Genomic DNA, 9,076 nt, shown 5'->3' with positions numbered 1-9,076 from the left:
GCATATTCACCTCCCTTCCAGTTCTAACTTTCAACAATGTTCTTTCCCTCGGAAAGTTATAGCTCATCATGGACCTTTATAAACAGAATTAAACAGAAGGCAAATTATCATCTAAAAAGAGTCAATTCAGACACTGTTGTTTCAAGAAGGCAAATAGGAAAATGGCACCATGTTCACTGGAATCTTTCAGCAACTGAGTTTAGTATATATATTTATATATACTTAAATTGGTTCTGGACCTCCCTATGGAGCTGAATAGTGTCCCTGAGGGCAAGAACAGCAAAGACCTCTGCTTAGAACCATTCTGATCTCATCCTCAAGAATTTGATCTCCAGTTCCAACTTCCAGTTTTCGGATCTATTGCTGTTGCCGATAGAACGTCTGTAGTAGCTCATTCTCTGTCTTTGGTGGGGGGCATTCGAAGATGTCACAACCTTTTGTGAGCCAGATTTTCTTCTCCTCCAGCCTGTGTTCCTCCCCCTACCTTGGCACCTTTTCTTCCAGCAGAGATAATGACTCTGGTCATCTTCTGCAACCAGCTTTTCTGTCTGATTGAAGAGCTGGGATGAGGCAGGGATCATGCACTTGGAGAGGAGTCTGTTTGGGGGTTAGAGGCTGGGGACTCAGAAGCTCGGAGCTGGACCTACGGGTATCAGGATTGGTCCTTTATTCATCTCACTGAGCCACTCCCAGGTGGTCAGAGAGGTCTTGACCCTTGCCATAGGTAGGTAGATGTCCTCTTGCTAGGATTCCGACCACCAGGGTATAATCATGGATAGGGGTTTGATGAGGTTTTTGGTTGTAATCAGCTTGTAGAAGTGGAAGATCTCACAGGACACGTCGAGACCTCTCTGGGATGACACCGACCCCCTTTGGTGGGTGTTAGGAGCGGTATTTGATCAGGTAGTTCAGGTGATATTTGTCGGCCCTCACCTCATAATAGTGGATGTTCCTATTTCCCTTTCCCACCACACAGAGCATGTTGGTGTCTGTGTCATATAAGGTAAACATGCCTGAGGAGCCATCCAAGTCCTCCTCAGTGAGAGGCATAGAGAAGTTGTCCTGGTTACAGGGCTATCTGCCAGTCGTTCCATCAGGATGTGGACAACAGCTTATTCAGGTTCCTCGGAAACAGCACTTTGTTGGCCTGGTGCCCTTTGTAACTGGCTTCCTGGAGAATGGTCCCTGCTCAGAGGTGTCGAGAACCTGAATCTAGTGGTCTTTACAAGTGGTGGCCAGCAGACTGCCATTGGTGTTGAAAGACAGGGACAGGATCACGTCTTGGTGGCAGTCAATTGTCTTCACAGGGCTCATGATTATAGACTCCTTTGTATCTAGGTTCCAGACTATCACCTTACATAATTGTAGCAGGAACTGAAGATTACTTTGGCAGCCGTGGGGTGCCACTCAAACAGGCCCACTCTGCGGGAGTGGACCACCAGCTCATTCCTGCAGGCTGTGAAGTTCCTTTATAGCAACTGCTTGGGGATGTCCCAGATATTAATCATGGCATCTTCAGAACAGGAAGCAATATCGAAATAGTCAAAAGGTTTCATTTGATGTGTATGATGTTCCCTCAGTACTCGCAGACCTTCCGGTAATGAGGGTCCAATTTTTTCATCTGATGCAGGAGGATGACAAAGAGGATAACCTCACCAGCGTACTTAGTCACAACTGCCATAAAGTGAGAGCTCACAGTGCAAAACTGATTGTCGTGGACGCTGTGTGTAATGGGCACAGAGTTGTGCCAGTTCTCCTTGCTTGCTGGTTTTCCAAAAACCTGGAGAACTCAGAGCTCCAGTACTAGGGTGCCATGACATTTTGATGATGGCCACACAGGAGTCCTTGCACCCAGAACTCTCACATTTTCCAAGATGCTTTAAATTCTAAAGTTAGAACTCTTTGAGCTTACTTCAAGGTTTGTTTTTAGTACAAAAAAAAAAATTGTAATTTTTTTTTTTTGCTCCTGTGAACAGGTTATTTAAATGACCTACAGGAATATTTGGCTCAGTGGGGAAAAACAAACAAGCAAAGAAACAAAAACCTTTCTCTGATAGTGCAGTGCTTAACAAAGAGATAATTGGAAAAGAAAAAGAAAAACTAAAGCGCAATTTCTAAAGTAGTTTTTTCTGTTGTTTTATGATAAAGGCACAACAATGTCCACACCAGTATGAGCCATTTGAAAAATATTTGCTGAAGAAAGTAGATTTCCATTTGTTCCTTAATTTACTAACATTATCCTTCACCCAAGTTCCACATATATCAGAATATAAATCCTACACTTTCTGTGACAAGAGACTGAAATAAAAATGCAAGCAGTATTGGGGCCAAACTAACAGCCCAGATGTTTTGAACTAACTTCACTCTGTCCAAGCTAGATTAGGTCCTCAAATTTAGTAACTTATTATATTCAATAATTTTTCCTTTTTTATTTCCCACCAAAACTGAGAGCTGAGATTGTCGACTTTTGTAGAATTTGTTTTAAGCAAATGTACCCATAATTAGAAAATTAACAGAATGTTAGATTTAAAAAAAAAAATTATGCACATACAATATTAGTTTCTGAACAGTCTGGTATGCTTTCAAATCTGTTCACACGAAGTATTTTTTCTATCACTATTACACTCCACACCCCGCACCCCACAAAATGCCCTCATATATTTAATGAGTCTTTACTATAGTAATTACTCCTTTTCAAATATTCTGATATTTCTTTGTAAAAAGAATTATTTATAAAAGAATGAGATGACATGTACTTTTATTTTTACATCATTTTTTAAATCTAATTTTTCATCTTTTATTTGACAAATTTATAGCCTTAGAAGGTTTATTTCTTCTTCATCGATTCACATGACACTAATGCAAAACTTCATTTCATATTCAATTATTTCCTTTAGTATTTACCTTCCCATACAAACATGTAAATGACTGAGAAATCAATAGAATATTACTTGTATTTTCTATATTTCTCCAGTGAAAATCATTAAAAAATAAATAAAAACCCTTAAAACATCTCAAAGAAATTCCACAGTTTATTCTACATGCTTTCAGATAAGTCTCTTCTTTTTTAACCAAATTCATTTCTGTTCAAACCCTATTTATTTTTCAGATAAGAAGAAAGAAACTGACTTATTTTTTGCTTATATGTAGAGGTACTTCGCTTCATGTTATTTCTGTATAAGTGCATCACTCATGTTATCATCTCTATTCATATATAAGGAAAATGAGGGCCAGAGCAAATGTCTGTAGCAGAACCAGAAAATAAAACTACCATTGACCTTAAGGCTTATGTTTCTTGTTAATTATATTTTTGTCCCTTTTCATCCCACTATCCTATGCCAAAGAGAGAATGTGAAATTAATTTTGCTTGGAAATTACAGCCTCTGAAGAAAATACCAAATTCAGAAAGGTTGCCTTATAAGGCAAAATCTCCCAGTCCAAGTTTTTCATCTATAATAGTTTTTCTGATCTTTCTCAGCATCTAGGTTAAATGAGAAAAGGACAAAACAAAAAGTATATGCTGGGGAAATTTAGAAGTATTCACTTTGATATTTGTAAATGTGATAAAATACATATTGTATAAAATTTACCATATTAACCAGTTTTAGGTGTACAGTTTAGTGGTATTAAGTACATTCACATTTTTGTGAAACCATCATCACAATCATCCCAAGAATTATTTCCATGATGTAAAACTAAAACTTTGTGCCCATTAAATAAGATACCACTTCACATCAACTGGAATGGTAACTATGACAAAAGCGGAAAATAATAATGTTGGAGAAAATTTGGAGAAATTGGAACCATTGTGGTTTTGATTTGCATTCCTCTAATGAGTAGTAATGTTGAGCAACTTTTCATGTACTTATTGGTTATTTATATATCTTCTTTAGATAAATGTCTATTCTAGTACTTTAAATTGGGTTGTTTGTTCATTTATTTTTTGGTGTTGAGTTATAGTTGTTCTTTATATACTCTTTTTTTCCAGCTTAATTGAAATATAATAGACAATTAATTGCTCGTATTTGCGTTGTACCATTCAATGATTTTTTAAGTTACATTTGGCATACAATAATATATTAGTTTCACTTGTACAGCATAGTGATTAAATATCTATATAACTCACAAAGTTATCACTCCACTAAATCTAGTACTCCTCTTCCCCTTACATATTTACTACGTTGTTAACTATTTTCCTTATGCTATACTTTATATCTCCATGTCTGCTTTGTATTGATCCATTTGTACTTCTTAATCTCTTTGCCTTTTTTCACTGTCCCCCCAACTGCCCTCCCACCTAGTAACCATCAAAATATTATCTGTATCTATAAGTTTATTTCCATTTTTGTTGTTTATTTTGTCCTTTAAATTCCACACGTATATTTGTCTTTCTCTATCTGACTTCATTTATCGCAATACCCTCTAGATCTATCAAAGAAATATCTTTTTCCATCCCCTTCCTTTTAGACTGTATGTGTCTTTTAATCTAAAATGAGTCTCTTGTAGGCAACATATGTAGGGGTCTTGTTTTCTTATCCATTCAGTCATTCTATCTTTTGGTGGGAGCGCTTAATTCTTTTCCATTTGAGGTACTTGTTGATAGAATGTAATTATTACCATTCTTTACTCATGTTTTTGATACGTGTTTTTTTCTTCTTAAAGAAGTCCCTCCAACAATTCCTTTAATACTGGCTTGGTGATAATAAATTCCTTTAGCTTATTTTTTCCTGAGAAGCACTTTATTTGTTCTTGGACTAAATGATAGTTTTACTGGATAAAGTGTTCTTGGTTGTAGGACCTGGCTTTTCATCATGTTGAATATTTTGTGCCAAGTCTTTCTGTCTTGCATAGTTTCTTTTGAGAAATTAGCTGTCAGTCTTCTGGGTGCTCCCTTGTAGGTCTAACTGCTTTTCTCTTGCCCCTTTTAAGATTCTCTCTTTGTATTTAAACTTTGGGCATTTTAATTATGTCATGTCTTGGTGTGGGCCTCTTTTGGTTTATCTCTTTTGAGACTCTCTGATCTTCCTGGGGCTGTATGTCTATTTTCTTCACCGAGTTAGGGAAGTTTTCCATCATTATTTCTTCAAATGGCTCTTCACCTTTTTGTTTTCATTCTGGTACCCACAAGACATGGATATTTTTACATTTAACAGTGTTTCATAGGCTCCTTAAATTATTATTATAGTCTCAGCTTCTTTTTTCTTGCCATTCTGATTGAGTGTCCTTGGCTTCCCCATCTTCTGTATCAGTGGGATCAACAGAGGAACAATGGATACCTCTAACGCTTCTGCCCAGGAAAAGGCCTCGCCTCCAGCCCCTTGTAAGTCCCTGGTGCCCCCCATGCAGTCGACCCGGTGCTGATGCTTAGAGTAAGCAGGTCCGTCATCGTGAAAGTCTGCTCTCAAACATGGCCTCTTTAAGAAGCATCTGTAACTACCAGCTGTTGCTGTAGTAGCCTCTCTCACACTCAATCTCTTGGGACCGGCAGCCTTACGTCTTTGCCCCCTCCTATGTTCTACCATTGCAGAGTGATTTATTCTTTCTCTCCCTAATTGTAGTGCTTCTGTTCATTAAGATCCCAGGTGACTTTGCTTGTTGTTTGCTCCATGTTTCTGTCACAACTTTGATGTGGTCACAAGAGGGATGAACAAAGCCTCTATCTTTTTCACCCTATATATATGCTTGATAATACCTCTTATTACATATATGATTTGGAAATATTTTCTCACATTCTGTGTGTTGCATTTTCACTATGTTGTTGTGTCATTTGATGCACAAAAGTTTTTTTTTTTTTTTAATTTTGACAAAGTCTAATTTATTATTATTTTTCCTTTTTGCTTCTGCTTTTGTTGTCATAGCCATAAAATCATTGTGATATGTAATGGCATAAAGCCTCTCCCTTATGTTTTCTTCAGAAAGTTTTATAGTTTACCTATTATATTTAGTTATTTAATTCATTTTATCTTAATTGTGCAAAAGGCGTAAGGTAGAGTTTGAAATTTATTCTTTCGTATAGTTATTCCAACACCATTTGTTAAAAAGACTATCTCAGAAACTTTGTCCAGAATTATTTGATCATATATGTGAAGGTTTATTTCTGGGTTGTCTGTTCTATTCCATTGGTCTATCTTTATATAGTACAATACTGTTTTCATTATTGTATCTCTGTAATAAGTTTTGAAATCAGAAAATGTCAAAATTCAACTTTTTTCTTCTTTAAAGTTATTTAGACTATTTGGGATCCCTAGAGAATCTATATGAATTTTAGGATAGATATTTCTATTTCTGGAAAAAAAAATTTATTGAGATTTTTATAGACATTGAATTGAATATGTAAATGACTTTGGTTAGTATTGACATTTTAACAAATTGTCTTTCAATCCATGAACATAGACGTCTTTTTATTTTTTGTGATTTCAATTACTTTTATAAATTGTTTGTAGCTTTCACTGTAGAAATCTTTTACTTCCTTAACTAAGTTTATCCTTAAGTACCTTTTTCTTTTTTATACTACTGTATATTGAATTGTTTTCTTAATTTCTTCCATAGGCTGTTCATTCTTAGTGTATAGAAATGTAAATGATTTTTACTTGTTGACTTTATCCTGCAACTTTGCTGTATTTATTATTTCTAACAGTATTGTGAGCTTTAGGATTTTCTACATATGAGATGATATTATCCATGAACGGAAATAATTTTACTGCTTCCTTTACAATTTGGATGTCTCATTTCTTTTTCTTACCAAATTACTCTGTTTAGGACTTTCAGTGCAATTTCGAATAGAAGTTAAATAAGTAGACATTCTTGTTCTGTTTCTGATATTAAAGAAAAAACTTTCAATGTTTCAGTATTGAGTGTAATGTTAGCTTCACTCTTTCTATGTATGGCCCTTGTTAAATTGTTATAGTTTCATTCTTGTCCTAGTTTTTGCATATTTTAATCATGAAAGGGTGTTGAATACTATCAAATTATTTTCTGCATCAATTGAGATAATATAATTTTTTCTTCATTACGTTAATATGGTATATTTCATTGATTTTTATATGTTGAATCATCCTGAATTCCAGAAATATATATCCTACTTGGTTTTAGTGTATAATCCTTTTAATATGCTCTTGATTTGGTTTACTAGTATTTCATTGTATATTTTTACATGAAGATTCAACAGGGATACTGGTCTATAAATAGTTTTCCTTTCTTATACTACCCTTATCTGGTTTTGATATTATGACGATGCTAGACTCATAGGTGAATTTGCATGTATTCCCTTCTCTTCAATTTTTTAAAAGAGATCGAGGAGGGTTGGTGTTCATTCTTTTTTAAACAGCTTGTGGAATTCACTGGTGAATTGGTATTCTTACCAATTATAGATTTGTTTAGGTTTTGTATTTATGAATAGGTCTTGGTAGATTGCATATTTCTAGGAATTTTTCCACTTCATTTAGAATATCCAATTAGATGGCTTATAAATATCCATAATACTCTTTTATTATTCTTTTAATTTCTCTAAAATTTGTTGTAATATCTCCTGTTTCATTTTTGTTTTTAGTTATTTGGTCTTCTCTTTTTTTTTTTTCTTTAGTCAATCTTGCTTAAGGTTTGTCAATTTCGTTGATCCATTTGAGAAACCAGCTCTTGGTCTTATTCGTTTTCTTTATTGTTTTTCTATTTTTTATTTATTTCTTCTCAAGTTTTTACTATTTCCTCCCTCTGATAGCTTTGGGTTTATTTCCCCCCCCCCTAGTACCTAAAGGTATAAATTTAGGTTGTTAACTTGATATCTTTTATCTTTTTTAAATGTAAGCATTTACAACTATAAAGTTTCCTCTTGGCACGTAAGTCTTTGTATATCAAATTTTTATTTTCATTTGTTTTAAGATAATTTCTAATTTCCTTTTGATTTATTCTTTGACCTATTTGTTGTTTAAGACTATTATTTAATTTCCACATATTTGTGCATTTTCATTTTTTCTTTCTTTTGATTTCTAATTCCATTTTAATTGGAAGAGATACTTTGTATAATTTCAATCTTTTTAAATTTATAAATAAATGTTTTGTAGACTAAAATATTGTCTGTCCTAGATATTGTTCTATGTACATTTGAGAAAAATGTGTTCCTGTGTTCTGCTACTGTTGTGGGGAGTTTCCTATATATGTCTGCTAAGTCTAGTTGGTCTATAGTGTTGTTAAAATTCATTTTCCTTATTGAAATTCTATTTGTTTTTTCCTATCAAATATTGAACATCAATATTGAGTATTTAAATCTTCTAGTATTATTATAGAGCTTTATATTTCTTCAATTCTGTCAATGTTTCTTTCATACATTTAGGAGCTGTGATGGTTGATGCACACACACACACACACACACACACACACATATATATATATATATATAATTGTTATATCTTTTTTTTGAATTGACTATTTTATCATTATTTGATATCCTGTGTCTCTTATAATAGTTTTTCAATTAAAGTCTATTTTTTTTCTGATACTGGTTTAGCCACCCCTCTTCTCTTTTGATTATCATTTACATGGCATAGCTTTGTCCATTCTTTCGTTTTTAACCTATATGTGTCTTTGGATCTAAAGTGATTATTGTGTACATAACATACAGTTGGACCCTGTTTTTGTTTTTATTTTTTAATTCATTCTTCCAATCTGTGTTTTTTAATTGAGAAGTTTAATTTATTTATATTTAAAATAATTCCTAATAACTGAGGACAGAATTATTACCATTTTATTTGTTTTCTATATGTCTCATACATTTATGTCCCCCCATTTTCTATTTTATCCCTACTGTTCTACTTTGTATGTAGTTGATTTTTTGTAGTGGCACGTTTTTATTATTTTCTTAATTCATTTTTAGTATAGTCTATAGATATTTTCTTTGTGATTACCATGAAGATTACATGAAATAGCCTAAAGTTATGGTAACCTATCTTATTCTGATGACAGCTGAAAAATGATCAAACATACAAAAATTTTATTCCTTTATATCTCTCCTGACCTTTATTTTTTGAAGTCACAAAACTACATCTTAATATATTTTGTATTATTAACATATAAATATTTT

At 33.6% G+C, this 9,076-nt stretch overlaps 1 pseudogene; it reads right to left on the bottom strand.

The window, feature by feature from the left end:
* Positions 1 to 243: 243 nt before the first annotated feature.
* Positions 244 to 9,076, bottom strand: part of LOC102896984 — an 11,495-nt pseudogene continuing 2,662 nt past the window's right edge.

Source organism: Pteropus alecto, unplaced genomic scaffold, assembly GCF_000325575.1.
Source record: "Pteropus alecto unplaced genomic scaffold, ASM32557v1 scaffold119, whole genome shotgun sequence".
Taxonomy (NCBI): domain Eukaryota; kingdom Metazoa; phylum Chordata; class Mammalia; order Chiroptera; family Pteropodidae; genus Pteropus; species Pteropus alecto.
Note: the sequence above shows the minus strand (reverse complement) of the source record. Positions and strands in the feature narration are given on the sequence as shown.